At 33.8% G+C, this 17,312-nt stretch overlaps 1 long non-coding RNA gene across 1 annotated transcript; it reads right to left on the bottom strand.

Annotated features, from left to right (window-relative positions):
• LOC145268360 (uncharacterized) lies at positions 1–3,418 on the bottom strand. Its single transcript, XR_013864885.1, has 2 exons — positions 3,279–3,418; positions 1–183 (listed from the first exon to the last, which is right to left on the bottom strand). It is a non-coding gene; the product is annotated as an uncharacterized LOC145268360 (long non-coding RNA).
• Between the last annotated feature and the right edge of the window lie 13,894 nt (positions 3,419–17,312).

Genomic DNA, 17,312 nt, shown 5'->3' with positions numbered 1-17,312 from the left:
TTATCTGTACGATCGTTTCGGAAATCCGTGCTTTTTATTTGTGGTATACATGAAGTCACGTAGAACAATTATACATAGTTTTTTTGGTAGGCACGGTCTCCTCATAAGCAAATTTAGTAGGATTTCTATTGAATTGAAAAGACACCAAAAATAAACCCAGCATTAAAAGTAAGGCAGATGAATCTGAAAAATTGAAGTAAAAGGTTTGGATTTAAAATTTATAAGAAAATTAGTATAGGTTAGAGATAGAAATGAGTAGAAAAAATATTTTTTTTTTTTTAATTTACATAATAAATTTGATTTAAAAATATATAGATATAGTTACCTTTTAGTTTTTCTTTTTTTGAAATCAGGAACTGTATTTAAAGTAGTCATTTAGATGTTTGCTATAGCTTTTTATTTTATTGAATGATGAATTTTAAAAGGGCGACGCTCGTGCAGTAAATTGTTTCCGTTAGCGTATTTTGATTTAAAGACGCTACAGTTAATATCTATAGAGAGAGAATATTTATTTTGCAAGTTTTTAAGGGGAGATAATTGTCATGTGTTATTGGCTTTATTTATTATTTGATTTACGAGTCTAAGGGCGGTAATTGGTCTAACTTAATTTATTAAAAAAATAAAAAATAAAAAAAAATTAATCTATTTTTACTAATGAGTAATTTTTAATGATTTAAGGTGGTTTATATTTATTAAATTTAAACCAACGTTTATGATTACATGATAGAAGCTCATGTCTTGAATTTACTAGTTTGGTTGTGCTTTTTATATCTTCATATTTTAAAATTTTTAGGGTTTCTTTTGTACATAATGTACAAAATTTATCTCCTGGTTTATATGATTTGCAAGTCTCAATTATTTGCCATTTTAAGTTGAAAGAAATATTGCTATTTTTTAGTTGCCAAATATAGTTGGATAGAGTAGTTTGGTTTGATAGAGAGTTATTTTTAAAAGAATGTTTGTGCGTTGAAATTCTATGTTTTATTGGGCCAGATGTGGAACCAATATATATTACCTCTTGATTATTATGATTATTTTCCGTTAGGTCTATTGTTGGATTATAATGTGGTGGGTTGGTTAGTAATTGATCGGTAGATTGATTTAAGTTGGTGTTATTATTTAATCTGGTAGTTGAGTTATGGCTGTTGATAGGTTCTTGTATATTTGGAGTTTTTGATACTGTGCAGCTATAGATAGCATTTTTAATTTTACATGAGCCTTGTAGGGGACATTTATTTTTTCTTCTACAGTTACAGTCCGATGTATTTTGTATAGTTGTATTTTGTAGTTTATTAATTTTCTTATTATTAGAGCTAATTATTTTCTGATGAAGGTTAGGCATAGTAGAGTAAGAGACTTTAATTGTGTTCTTATTGAAAATCTTATTATATCTATGGGGGGCTTTAAAGTTCTTATCTAATATTTTAAAAAATTCTCTAGCTATGTTTGTTTCTAGGTTTTTGGAATACGGGGGGTTGAACCATAGGATCTCCTTGTGTCTATTCTTACATTTGCGGGTTTTAGTTTGTTGTTTATTTATATTATTATCTAATATTTATAGTTTGGTTTTATCTTTTTTTGTCTCCTGGTTATTTTTCTTAACTCGTATACGGGAAGACATTGCTATATTATATGTTATTACGCTCTTAATAGGTTTATTTTTAATGCAGTTTATGTTTCTATCATTTTCATTTATGAATTTAATTTGTGAATTATATCCAGAGTTTTTAAGGGCTTCATTATAGTATTTTTCATTTTTGGTAAATATTGATTTAGTAGAAGACAGTCTAGAAATTCTTAGAGCGATATTGGGAACTATTGATTTTAATATTGATTTAGGGTGGTTTGATTGATTGTGGACATATAGAAGTGATTGGTTAGGTTTATGGTATGGTTCAAAGGTAGAATTTTCAAGATTTAAGGTTATGTCTAAGAAATTAACAATTTTTTTATTAGAGTCGATTTTTATACTAAGTCCATAATTTTTAAATAATTTATGTAGAGCTTTAATTGCTTTTTCATAATTTTTATTAGTAGAATTAGTTATGAAAAGTGCATCATCTCTATATAGCCCTCCTTCAAGTTTGAATTGTTTATGGAGTATACAATGTATTTCATATATATATATATTGTGATGTTCCTGGTACTGGGCGTCACAAGATCACCTTGCCATCAGATACTACCATTATGGTGTCACATAATCAGGTGGAGCCTTCAGAAAACTTTAAGTCAGATGATTGAAATTGGCCAATCAATTTAACCCTTTTCGTGCAACATATAGGTGTGCATGAGTGAGAAACTCACTTGCAAAATAGAGGAAAGAGAAATCCTTACTTCTGAAAGCGGTAACAAAGATGAAAGAAGTCCCCTGCAGTTTGCACCATTGAGGGAAAACAAGATGCAAGATTGTTTCCTACTGAAAACTTGCAATGTCTATAAGCGAGTTGTGAAATAAATCAACCGTCTAGACAAGAATTTATGCATATATGAACCTTCCTAACCTCAAGGCAGGCAGCACAAGGCCTCAACTTTGGAGTGCTATCTTGCAGAGGTAATGAGGATAAATGGAAAGATATTTTATCTCAGACAGAGATAAAATAATGAATTCGGTGCAGTTCGAGTCTGAAGTATATGTTTCCCCAGAAGGGCACCCTGCAACACAAGGTCGTCATGTTTTTGCGAGCTGTGAATTTTACTGGATTAAGTTTTGTAAGCCGTGGATATCCTTTTTTATTGAAGAAAATGAGGAAAAATTAAAAAAAGAAAGAATTAATAAGATAAAAAAAATGAAAATATAAGAAAGAGAAAAAGAGAGCATCATGGATGCGGATTAATGTTCCTCGTATGGCTTTAACCCCAATGGAAAGGTCGGTGGCAAGTTCATTTTCTGATATGATTTCTCTCCTAAATATCTTATGTAGTTTTGTTATCCTTTTGCTTAATGGCTGCCAGCTCGAACTATAATGACTTTGGAATTGGTGCATTCATGCACGTTTGTGCAGTTTAAACTTTTCTTAACTTTTATCTCGTTCAGACTCGATTAAGGAAATTATTGGGCTGTCGAGTTCTACTTCCCTGAGAACTTTAACCATGTCGTGCTACCCTACAATTGAGAATTTTAAGAGATTTTATATATATATATATATATATATATATATATATATATATATATATATATATATATATATATATATATATATATTGTGACATAAACTTTTAACTGGACTATAATTCACCAAAACCACACAGGTAACCTTTTCTTTTATAATCAAAATTACCAGACAGGCAGTGAGACTTTCCCTTCCATCCTCTGAACGCCCATGACCTGAGTCTTAAGGGAAATGATCCAGATGTATGACCCTCCGCCACATCCCAGTCACAGTATCTCTCTCTTTCTCTCTCATTATTTGTGCCATCCCTAAAAAGAAAAGAAATGAAGAAATTGTAACAAGGACAGTTTGGCACAAAAAAACAAAACATGTGCACAGAAGTTGCTTAAAAAAAAAAAGACATTCGAGATGTAGGCAGCATACAGAAAGGATCTACAAAGCCTTGTGACTTATCAACCACACTATAATGTGAATCCACAGCGTATCAACTCTAACTACTGTGTGCCCAAATCGTCTCACAGGAATTAGCTTGAGGAAAAAGGGCAAAGCTGATTCACAGATTACACTGTTACAAAAGAACTTACAATCCATTTTCTAAAGGAAAAGACAAAAAGAAAGCTAAGATAAACAAAACTCATGATAACAATAAATGTAGATTTTGCAGACCAAGAGTCAGAACAATAAAACCACATAATAAGTGAATGCAGCAAAATAGCCCAAAAAGAATACAAGAACAGAGACAACTGTGTGGGGAAGTATACTGGGGACAATGCAAACAACTCCATTTTTTAAAACCTACACACTATACTGGAAAACGAATTGTGAAATGGAAGCGTTAACAGACAAAATCATCCAAACAAGGAGAGCAGATGTCAAAAACAAGAAAAAATCCTGCCAAATCATAATTTTTTTCTGTCCCTGCAGATCACAGGGTGAAGGTCAAATGCCAGAAGAAAGTCAAGATAACACCAATAATCGAAGAAACACTAGGAACAGCTCTGAAGAACTTGGAATAAGATTGGGAGAAATTAGAATCAAAAGAAAGATTGAGACTATATAACAGACAGCAACAGCTTGAATCTTGAGAAAAATCCTTAAATGCAGAAACCAGCCGATATAAACTGCAAATGTTAACCAATTGCATGGAAGTTGCAATAGAAGTAAAACAAAGAACAGAAAAACGCTATCACATCACTCCTCATCCTAATAAAGTGATGTTACTAGCCCTCAAAACAGTCTTGAAGGGTCAAGGAGGATGGAAAGATCGAGGAGAGAGTGCTAATGGCATTCACCAGAAAGGTGCAGAGAGCACTCATAATTTGAAAAGGCTTATTGCAACTCAAATGTCAGATAAATTATTTATACAAAAGTGCATTTTTACCTAAATGCTAGTTGAAGATAAATTTTCTTTTCACCACATTTATGTGCCTAGATATAGTGCGACATGAAAAAAAATTAATTATATATACAGACAGGTATTTCGACTTTCATGATTAATCAGTCTGGCTGAACCTCTAAATGTAAGAAAGCAATATATTCTAGCACTAGAGGGAATTATCGCGCTGATAGAACTTTAGGCTTTAGACTCTAGGATCCTAGTTTCAAATGTTGCTAGGTTCAACCACACTGATTAATCATGAACAGCAAAACATGTCTGTGGATAATTGATTCAAAAATATATGTATATCTTGCTCTTTATCTGGAGGAATAACATGAATGAAGGGAAAGTTATTTCCAACTATCATTAAGATAAAATACACTTTCGTATAAATAATTGAATATTAATAAGTTTTTATATATACTTTTCTTTAAGCTTCCCTTGCAATAAACAGATGTCACCAAAATTAGTTGTAAATCTTTATCTAGTATTCTCTGAACAGCTGTCAAGAAAGCATAAAAGATCATTTAAAGGTTAATAGCAATTCAGATGATAAATGTTGTCTGATGCTCCAAGAGTAATTAGCCATTACCTCCTTATCACTAATGGATAGGCTATTAAAATAATTTACTTGGCACCACAAAATATCGGCAGAGTTAATTACACTTTCTGTTGTTATCTTTGGGATAATAATCCTCCGTGACTATAATAAATTATGGCAAAATCACATTGACTCATAAATTCCACTTTCCTCCTCCTCCTCCTCCTCCTCCTCCTCCTCCTCCTCCTCATCCTCCTCCTCCTCCATCCATCATTGAACAAACGGGGGCAGCATGTTCTCGTTCTATCAGCCACGATCGGGTACAATGATCGAATATGAAACTTTTGAGAACCCCCCCCCCCAGACATTTACAACTTTGAACAAAGCTCGCTTCAACCATCCATTTATGATCCGTTAGTGCTCACTAGCATGTCGCATAAAATAGCATGTTTGAAACGTGAATTGTATTTTTTTTTTTTTTTAAAAAGCAATAAAGGGAATTTTTTTACACTGTACCAATTGACTTTAGTAAATCCAATTCTAATGTTCTGTTACAAAATCTTTTTTTATCATGTAAAAAAGTCATCCTTCAAGTTTTAATGAAAGCAAACACATAGCTTTGTATTTTCTTTTTAATAAAAAAAATTTTCAAATATTCATTTTGTTTGAGGGAGCGGAGATTTGTAAATGGCTACTAAACTGGCTAAAGTTATTATAAAATTCTAATTTTCTGTTATATAGTCTTATTTAAAAAAAAATTATTTTCTAATTTACAATTTTTGGGGCCCACTGAGACTTATTGAATTACTGTGATTAAAGGTCCTACATCTGAATTTTTTTATAGCTTATGTCTTTATTTTTTTTGTACCTCTACAAGACCACTATTTGCCTATGCATGGAGTATTGTTGCCACATCTGGGCTGATGCATCTCCCACTAGTCTCTCCCTCTTGGATAGGGTCCAAAAATGGTCTCCAATCTAATAGGTCTTAATTAATCAATTATGCTCAAACCCCTGTCCCATCGCCGCACTGTTGCATCTCTGTGCCTATTTTACAAGTATTTTAATGGAATATGCTCTGATGAACTCATTGCACTTGTGCCCCTCGATGTACATATTCCTGACAAACCCACTTAGCAACAAAATCACACCCCTTCACTGTTGAGGTCCCTAAATGCCAGAAAGTTTTCTACTCTAACAGTTTCTTCCCTCAAACAGCTAGACTTTGAAATTCCCTTCCTACTACCTGCTTTCCTGACTGTACTGATATGCAGAAGTTTAAAAATCAACATCTTGTTAATCTTTCCTAGGCATGATTCCAAATAGTAGCCCCTTACGTCCAAGTGCTGATATGCCTTGTTAGGGGTGAATGTGAGTAAAAAAAAAAAAAACTTATTGCAACATAGCATGTATGGGCATGTGTAAGAAAAGCAGCAGCAGCAGCCTATGATAGCTGACTAGCGAAAATATTAGAGCAGCCGCCTCAACACATATGCAAATTAAGCAAGTGTGCATATGCTGACGTCATGAGAAGAAGGAGAAAAAGGTCAGCAAGTGGGTAAGCAAAGGAAATAATCAAATGTGTTTTGACTCATATGTGACGAGAGAGAAAATGTGCTGCGTGGTTGAAAAAGTCGAAAAGCAAGCGACAACCAAAGACACGTGTTTGATAAAGTGTCTCAATAGACATGTTCTATGCATGAGTGATATTTTAAAACAAAGTTAAGTGTGTTGTTGGAAATTACTGGAATAAATGCTTTTTGCATTCACCTAAAAAATGCTGAGTCGTATTTTTTTAATGCCCTTCCTTGCTTGCTTGTTCCTGCAACAACACCAGACAACACGCAGCTCAAGTGGTTGAAATGTAACAATATAGAGTGAGTGTAACGGCTACGTTACAATATTTTCCATTTTTAATGGCTCTAATACTTTATAATACGGACTCTCATTTTTTTTATGGAAATAAATATTTGCAAAGAATAACATTAGATAATCACTTATTAGATTAATCATCTCTTTGCAAAGGAAATGATAAAAATGGAATGTGCTCTGATGAACTCGTGGCATTGGTGCCCCCTCAATCTAAATACCCCGACTACCCCAACAAGCAGGAAAATTACACACCTTCACTGTGAATATATCCAGATGCTGGAAAGCTTTCTATTCTAACAGCTTCTATCCTCAAGCTGCTAGGTTTTGGAATTCCCTCTCTGTTTCCTACTTCTCTGATGTATTAACATGTAGAAATTTAAATCTAATCTGAACAATAACATTTCACTGCTCAACTCGCTAATTAAGATGTCCCTGGCTACTAATGGCTACTAATTCATGTCTATATATATATATATATATTACTTTAGTAATATATATATATATATATATATATATATATATATATATATATATATATATATATATATATATATATATATATATATTACTTTAGTAATATATATATATATATATATATATATATATATATATATATATATATATATATATATATATATATATATATATATATATATATATATATATATATATATACTGTTTATTTGTTTTTACATAAGCAATAATATATTGCTACACAGTCATGAGCCTGTTTCGGTCAGCTAGAGACCTCTTCAGGCGATACAGCTTATACGAAAACAAAGTTTGCAATGACAATAGTAGGTCTTCTTCATCACAGTGTGTTAATATCAGGATGGTTCCGTCAGATGTGAAAAATAAGATTTGCTTGTATGTAAATAATATTCAATAGGGCTGTTTATATAAAAACAAATAAAGAGTATACCCTGCTCTACATCGGTATTGAGCACTCTTGCATTAACCTCGTTACACTTCTTTGGTTACTTTATATATATATATATATATATATATATAGTTATCCACATACAGTACTGTTTCACAGTTTCACAGCTCATCAGTGTGGCTAGACAAGCAACTACCTCAAGTCAAGATCGAAACCCGACCACCCAAATGACAGTCGGAGCTTCTAACCATTGTGCTATTCCACCACTGCTATGTGGGCAGTGAATCAACAATGTTTTGATCTTGTCCGAAATACCTAAGCTCAATTTGTTTACACAAAGAGCATCGCTTAATATGCTAATGGTAATTTGTATATCACTTCCCAATATGCTCAACCCAAGATAGGGAGCATTATAGTCATCCACCATATATATATACATATATATATATATATATATATATATATATATATATATATATATATAAACAATAAGTTGTTGGAACTGCAAAATCGACAAGAGAATTCAATATAGATATACAGCTTCAGATGACATTTAAGTCCAGCAAAAGACTTACAAACAAGTCCACACATAGTAGAAGTGTGTAGATTCAATGATGCAGTCGATGGCTGCTGACCATTTAACTCTTTCCTTTTTTACACAGATGATTTAAACTGCTAGAATGAAAACAGCGAAGATCCTCAAAAGAAAGTGATTTCCACTCTTTACAGTCCAAGATCTCATTCTCAAGACTGCTGAGTGCGATACCAATTGAAGAGAAATTGCTCTTTAATTTGTTTTTATACCTCAGTAAGGCTCGCCCCACATTCCTTTTCCCTTCATCCATCTGACTGTACATTAGGATTTTTTGGCATCAAGTCATCGTCACTGTTGTTCAGTTAATTTCAACACTTTTGACTTCCAGACACATCATGAAGACATCAGCTAAGATGTCAGATTTTCTTTCACTTTCTTTTCCACATTTGCGTCACGTGTTCGAGCCTGCCTGCCTACTACTTTTTTTTTTTTTTGCTCAACACACACCAAACAACTGGGCAACGCCGGGCACCCAGGCTAGTTAAAAATATAGACAAAAAACTTAGTATAAATATATAAATATATAGTTTCTAAGTAAGCCGATGATGAAGGTTGTCATATTGAATTTCTCACTTTTTACTATTAAGTCCGATTTGACTAGGGACAGACTTCTCTTTGGACTACTGCACTGTCCAGAAAAAAATAATTTTCATTATTTCAGCTGTTTTGAAAACTTTCCAATCGGATTATATGTATTGTCACGCTGGAGTTATTTTGGAATCCATTCTATCTAAAGAACTATTTTGCATTTTGGACCAACTTGAGAGGAGTTTCATTCAAGCTGAAATATTATGCGCATTTTTTTTTTTTTTTTAGTTTTTTACATATCCAATATTTTTTCATTTTTTTATTTGGCAATTTATTGCTACAATAAATTGCGGTTTCACTTAATGCCTTAACTAGAAAATTCTAGCATTGCTACAAATATAATTTGCTGATTTCTTTATGCCCTCTGATGAGAAGAATAATAAGAATAGCATTCTTTGAAACTTCGCGGAATAAGGACTTTGTAAATTATTTTTTGGAGTATTCACTCGAACAATAAATTTTAATTGTAAAGTTCAACTTACAGTTTTAATTTTCTTTCTCTTATAATAAGCTCTACTCTCTATTGCATATTGAGCTTTTTTATTCGGTTGGGATTAAATTTTCTATATATAAATACTGTTATTTACATTAGATTGAAGTTTACCATAGAGTATATTAGGTAAACACTACATCCCTTTGTTTCATTATATATATATATATATATATATATATATATATATATATATATATATATATATATATATATATATATATATATATATATATATATATAATTTAAAGGAGATTAGAACAATAGTCTAAAGAGCAGAGTGTATTTTAATGTAATAGCAAAATTACTAATTTAATTAAAATCTAGGGAAATAAAAAGTGCTCGTTGTAAGCAATTTTTCATAAGTTGGAAAGCTACAATAAACATCCATATGAACGCTTTGACCTTAATTGCTGATTTCAAAAGGCGAAGAATTAAAAGATACATCTGCCTATACTTTTAATGCTAGCTTTATATATGGTGTCTTTTACATATATTAAAAACCCTTCCCAATACTTTGCTGATGAGGAAACTTTGTTTGTTAAAAATACTATATGTAAAAACTATTGTCCGTGGCTTAATGTCTACCACAATAAAAACATTGTTTTCCGAAACGATCGTACAAATTATTGATTTTGTTGTTGTTCCTTCTTGTGAAACGGATTTTTAATTTAATTCTGATTTGAATTTTAAATTATCAATCACATTACTGAATATTATATATATATATATATATATATATATATATATATATATATATATATATATATATATATATATATATATATATATATATATATCTTTTTAAAGTTTTTTTTTCAATCATTATTAAAGCGGAATACATTAATAACAGTAAAAGTCTTACTTTTGGCTTAGAATATTATGAAAAAGACATATATAGATATGTTATTCAGAAAAAATTCATATTTTAAGCAGACAACACCTAAAACAATTAACTTTCGGTTTGATATTGAACCCGTTAACTGAAAAAATTTCCTTTAAAATTAATTTGTAGTCTGAAAAAAGTAATATTTAAATTATTTTTTATTAAATTCCGCTTTATTCTAGGAAATATCCATTTTAATTCCTAAAACTAAGCTTTTTTTTAATCTTTATTACATCCTTCAATTAACTTTATCGGAAACTTATTTTTCATAAAAAACTTTTGTATGGACATAAACTAAAAGTCACATTTTTAATATTAACATTATAAAACATGCCATGCACAAAGAAATTTAATTAACTTTTAAATCATAATAGTTTCAGCTACTTGGTTTAGAAATTGTATTTTTGTTCTGACAAAAGAAACAAGTAATGCTATGATTTTTATCAGATTACTGCATCATCGGCCTTCTGTAAAAAAAAAAAAAAATTATTCATGTTTGGTTTCTAGATATATTTTTTAATTATTCTCCATTCAAAAACGGCATTGCTTAAAATTTTTTTAATTATTAACAGTAAGATTACTGTTTATTCTTAATAAGTTTTAAGACCAAATCTTCCACATTTTTTTTATCACAAATCATAAACCTTGGAAAATTCAATCATTAAAAAAAAAAATGAAAAATAATTTAGGAAATCGTTTGAAATTGCAAAAAGATAAAAACTTTCAAATGTAAGTAATAATGATTTTTTTTTTTAAATTTGTAAAATTTAAATAATTGTAACGCATTTTCCAACTTTTTTCTGGAAATCAATAAAAATTATATAAATCGGTAACGTCTGTAGCCTAAAATTAAATATATTTTATTTCATCGTTTCAGTATATTTTAATACGTAAAAAAACAAAGATGTGAATCCTCACTCTATAAAAAAAATATCTGAAAAGGCCAAAATATGAAATTTTTTTTTTTATATTAATTTATTTCAGTTCATATATAGTTCAGCCTTTTTTAAATAAGCGTGTAGATAAATTAACGAAATTGATCAATTATCAGGTGGTCGTTCATCTCCTTCACAATACAGACCAATTAGTCTCCTGTGTGTCATAAGTAAATTGCTGGAATCTGCGTCAAATAGAGAAATAGTCAGCCACCTCAGCAAAAATAACTTCCTCAGTGACATTTGACTCTAACCCTAATCCTAACTCTAACCCGACATGCAATATGATTTCCGTTCTGCTAGATCTACACTAGATGTGCTAACTGTTATACCATAGTATTAACAAATCTCTTGATCAAGTCTTCCTTTCTAAGGCAATTGCTCTTGACATATCAAAGGCCTCTGATAATGTATGGCATAAAGGTCTACTCCACAAAATCTTCAGCTATGGTATAGTTGGAAATGTATTCTCAATTTTAAATCATTTCTCTTTGATAGGTTCATAAGAGTAGTGGTTGATGGGCAGAAATCAGAAGCTCTTAATATTAATGCTGGAGTCCCTCAGGGGTCCATCCTGGGCCTAACTCTCTTCCTGATCTACATCAATAATCTCCTAAATCACATCCTTAGATCATTCGTAGACATTTATGCTGATGACACTATCATTTATGGTAGCACATCAAAGGCCGTAAAAAACCAAGTTCTCTCTGATTCTTTCTCCTCTGATCTTGAGAACATGTTGCAATGGGGGAAAAAGTGGCTGGTTAATTTTAATGCATCAAAACCCAAGTTTCTATCTTGACATCATCAATGCTCTGATCCCCATCTGTAATCAATTAAAATGAATGGCTCTCGTTTTGAGGAGGCTCCACGTTTTGACAAGCTTTTGGTTTAACCTTTACTCCTGATCTGAAATGGAACACGTACATCAAATCTGTTGCCAAGGTCGTTGGAAAAATGGTTGGATCGTTCTACTGCTCCAGTACATATGTATGTCCTGGGATGAAGTATTGTTGCCGCATCTGGGCAGGAGCTGCTAGAAGCACGTTATCCTTCCTTGACAGAGTTTAAAATAGATTTTATATCCTAGTGGGGGATGCTCTTTTCTCCTCCCTGTAACCTCTTTCCCACAGAAGAGACGTAGTGAGCCTGTCTCTGCCTTATCATTATTTTCATGGCAAGTGCTCATCTGAGCTCCAATCTATGGTCCCCCCTTGCCTGACTTTCACGAAAAAACACTTGTCTAACCCTAAACGTAGATTCCATGGACAAAGTTTCTTTCTTAGAACTGCATACCTGTGGAACTCTGTTCTGTTTTCCTACTTTCCAGCTGACTACAATTTGGTCGTCTTCAAGTCCAACGCGAACAAATTCTTTAGTAATCCAATTCACCAAATTTCCACTACTAACGATTACTATGATATTTTCCTATTGACTACATTCATTAACCCTTATCCTTTAGTGGCCTCCAAGTCTTGATAAGTAGTGACTCCTTTGTAAGCAAAGAAAAATAACAGAGGCTCAACACAACCATCTGGTCAAAAAGAGAAAATAATAAAAATTAATTAACCAATCGGAGTGATGCAAAATAAAAATAAAATTTAACAACCAACGTGTCTGTGAGAGCTGGTAGAAGAGACAACAACCCAGAATTTTTGTAAACGAGAAATCACTCTTGAAGTTGGCAAACACTTCTTTATATGACCGCTACTCAACCACAAACAGAAACAAGAAATAAGTACTCTTTATGAATATTCCCCCCCTTTTTTTTCCATTTATTCCAACGGCTTACTTTGTATTATTTTGAAAGGTGATGACACATGAAAATGAACATTTTTTGAACACATACATTTAATCTAGTCTTTTGTTGATGATAAAAGTTATTCAAAACCTTAAATTTCCATAGTTTGCTTTGTATTAAACAGAGTTTCTATTTCATACACTTTTATATTGTAATACACAAACAAGCTATACGTTACTACTGGGACTAATCGTCTTCTCGAATGTCATCCATGCCTCTCAGGTGATCGCGAACGTTATTCCCATCTCTAATGTTATCTCCTTTTTAAAGTCTTTATTTTTTCCCTACCGGTGACGTTATTTCGCATGCATTGGCATGTGCATGCTCGCGCTATGTTACATTATGTTTTCAATTCAAAATTGAAACATAAAAAAGAAGACTGACAAATCACACGACCATAATACCATCTTTTGCTGAAACCAAATATCTCGAAGGGGGATAACTCTGGTCACAACAACACTACCATTAATCTTTGTGAACACATGAACAAAAACTGAACAAAAAGCAGTGATATTATATTTCGAGAATAGGATTGCTATTTTATATCATTTGTATCATTCTCATCATTGGATGTTATTCTCATAATGCTTCAACTGTTAGGAGCAGTCGTTTAAGTCACCACTTATCAAGGGTCAGAGGCCACTCAAGGATAAAGGTCTATGAGTGTACGATAGTTAAGGGCAATATAGTAGTAATCATTAGTACTGGAAATTTGGTAAATTGGATTATTTAAGGGGATGGCTCATCAAGAAATTGTTTATGTTGGACTTGAAGATGACCAAATTATTTATCTATTTGTCTATTGCAGACTATAGTGGATAAAGATGTTGGATTTCTATGGTTTCAGGTGAGCATTGTCTGAAGATAGCAATTTGAATACTACCCAAAGATGGGCAGAGGCTTAGTTGGCCAAAACATGAGACGACAACAACTATGGAAGGCAGTAGTTACTGAGGATGCAGTTAGGAGATTCGGTATTCCTATCCCATGATGGTTAACCACCTGATGAAGGCCAAAGGAATGGTTGGCCGAAACGTCGTTAACCAACAACTAGAAGATCACGAGGTTCTTTGCTCAGCAACCGAGAAGGCTAACATGCTTGCCAGTCGGTTTGCCTCCAACTCTACACTGGACCCTCTAAACCACCCCCTACCTGACTTTCCTATGCGGACAGACGCCACGCTAGACGATCTGGAAATCACCCCTGCTCAGGTGCATGCTATCATAAAAAACCTTGACACTTCCAAAGCATGTGGACCCGACCTCATCCCAGCTGTGCTATTAAAAAAGTGCTCAGCCGAAGTAGCTCCAGTTCTCTCCAAACTCTACAACAAATGCCTTAATGAATCTTGCTTTCCGAGCTGTTGGAAAACTGCTTCTGTAGTACCAGTATTCAAGAATTCTGGCGAAAGAACTGACCCATTAAATTATCGCCCTATTAGCCTCCTCCCACTTTTTGCCAAAATATTTGAGACCTTAATTAACCATGCTCTAGTCCAGCACCTTACAGATGCTAAACTTCTGACCGACCATCAATATGGATTTAGACAAGCCCGTTCCACGGCAGACATCCTCACTGTAATCTCTGAACGCATATACCATTCACTGGACAAAGCGGGAGAGGGCAGAGCGGTAGCTCTAGATATATCTAAGGCTTTTGACAGGGTATGGCATGAGGGTCTCCTCAGGAAGATTAGATCTTACGGTATCACTGGTAGAATACTTAACATAATTAAATCCTTCTTAGATAAGAGAAAAATCCAGGTTGTCCTCGACGGTCGTACGTCTAAACAATATAATATAAATGCGGGAGTGCCCCAGGGATCTATCCTTGGTCCTCTGCTGTTACTGATATTCATAAATGACCTCCCCGACAAAATTGCCTCTGAGATGGGTATATATGCTGATGACACCACACTCTATAGCAGGCACGACAGGAAAACAAATGAACATATATCTAAAGTAATGGCAGAAACACTAGAGGATGACCTCAAATCAGTAGTGGAATGGGGACAAAAATGGATGGTAACGTTCAATGCCACCAAGACAAAACTGGTTTCATTCAATAATTACAAGAAACCTTCTCTACCACCTATAGCAATGGCCAACAACTCTTTAGCTGAGAGTACGTCTTTCAAGCTCCTTGGCCTAACGTTCACAGGAAACATGAGCTGGAACAATTACATCGAGGGCATTGCCAGGGCCGCTGCGAGGAAGGTGGGCTCTCTCTACCGTGCTAGAAAACTTCTAACACCCGAAAGTATCCTGTACCTCTATAAGGCCACTATTCGCCCATGTATGGAGTATTGCTGTCACATTTGGGCCGGTGCATCGGCTACTAGTCTCTCGCTCCTTGACAGGGTTCAAAAGAGAGTCGCAAATCTGATAGGCCCTAAACTGGCATCAAAACTTCAGCCTCTGTCCCATCGTCGAAACGTTGCATCCCTCTGCCTGTTCTACAAGTATTATAATGGCGAATACTCTGAAGAACTGCAAGCACTTGTGCCCCCACAACGTGAACACCCTCGACAGACCCGACAAGCTACAAAATCCCACCCCCACACTGTAGAGATCCCTAGATGTAAAAGATCTTTCTACTCCAGTAGTTTCTTCCCCAGAACTGCTAGACTTTGGAATTCCATTCCAGGTCACTGCTTCCCCAACTGTACTGACATGCATAAGTTCAAGTGCAACGTGAACCAACATCTCGCTGCCCTAATCCCTACATAGTACCCCAGTAGATGTTTCCCCTGATAGTAGCCCCCTACATTAAAGTGGCAATGTGCCTTGTTTGGGGTGAAAATGTAATAAAAAAAATAAAAAAAAAAAAAAAGATGAGGATAATAAGGTTGGCCGAAACGTCGTTAACCAACAACTAGAAGATGAGGATAATAGTTGGCAATAAAAGAATAAATAATACAAATTACTCATCTCAATAAGAATTGCACTTAATTAAATAATGTCAACATATTGTAGTCAGCTGGAAAGCAGTTTATGAATAGATAATACACGTGCAGATGATTTCAGTGTAAAAATCAATGTCTACCAGCGCTCAATCGTTGTACAGCATACCCATAATCCTAACACCAACCTTAACCCTAACCCATGCAAATTGTTATATGCAAACGACCTGGTAATCATGGCAGATACAATTGACTGAGAAAGTGAGTTTAGAAAAATGGCATGGAAAGCCACGGTTGTGTCTTTCAAAGAGAAAAGTGATAGTCAACATATGATATAATCGTCTATATAATGGGTATATATTTGTGTCTTTGTGATGTATCTACATCGGTACATGTTATATAGAGAGCATGTATAAAACTAACAATATGTGCTATATAGTGTGTATATAAATATGTAATGTCATGTAGCAGCTCGTGTCGTCTAGTGGATGTGTATTGGTGGTGACATTTATGCAAACAGTTAACAAAACGTGTGTATAAAGAAAACATTCATTCTATGTTAACAAACACAGTTTTTTTTAAGAGAACGTAAATATATACATTCTTGTTGCGGGGGGAATGAGATAAGGCACACACCTTGTGTTCACTCGGTTCCATGAAATGCTGTCATGAAGATTTCCTCCAAATAAACATCAGTCGACAAGTCATGTTTTACATAAAAACTTTGTTTCTTATGGCTGATGGCTTCCCTCAGAATTGCAACACTTCTCTGTATTTTACATCTTGCTATGGATGCTTGAATATGTTTCCATGGACGCAAATGAGAAAACTGATCGTGGAGGTGATCCCAGGTAAAACTTCTGACTAACTCTCTGCTCAATTCCGATTTCTCTATTTCATATCTTAAAACATTGAATGATCGCTGTGTCATCTCTCGGATTTCGTTTCGGCAACCTGCTGCTGCTTAGGAATCCAATATTTAAAGACCACAGCAAACACTCCCACCTGACAGCATCCTATATCTTTACAAAGCCACCCTTCGCCCATCTGGGTCAGTGCATCTCCCACTCTCTATTGAACATAGTAAAAAAAAGGATCACCAATCTAATAATAATAATAACCAACCTGTACTGTCGACCAAGCTTCAACATCTGTCCCATCACAAAAACGTTACACACCTGTGCTTGTTTTACAAGTATGTGTCCCAATAAACTCATACCACTGATGCACCCTTGATCTAAATACCCATGATTACTTCGCTGTAGAGGTTACCAAATGAACTTTCTGCACTGAAAGTTTCTTCCCTCAAACTGCTAGACTTTGAAATTACCTC

The sequence above is a fragment of the Euprymna scolopes genome, chromosome 43 (assembly GCF_053919585.1).
Source record: "Euprymna scolopes isolate OS-2025 chromosome 43, ASM5391958v1, whole genome shotgun sequence".
Classification (NCBI taxonomy): Eukaryota; Metazoa; Mollusca; class Cephalopoda; order Sepiida; family Sepiolidae; genus Euprymna; species Euprymna scolopes.
Note: the sequence above shows the minus strand (reverse complement) of the source record. Positions and strands in the feature narration are given on the sequence as shown.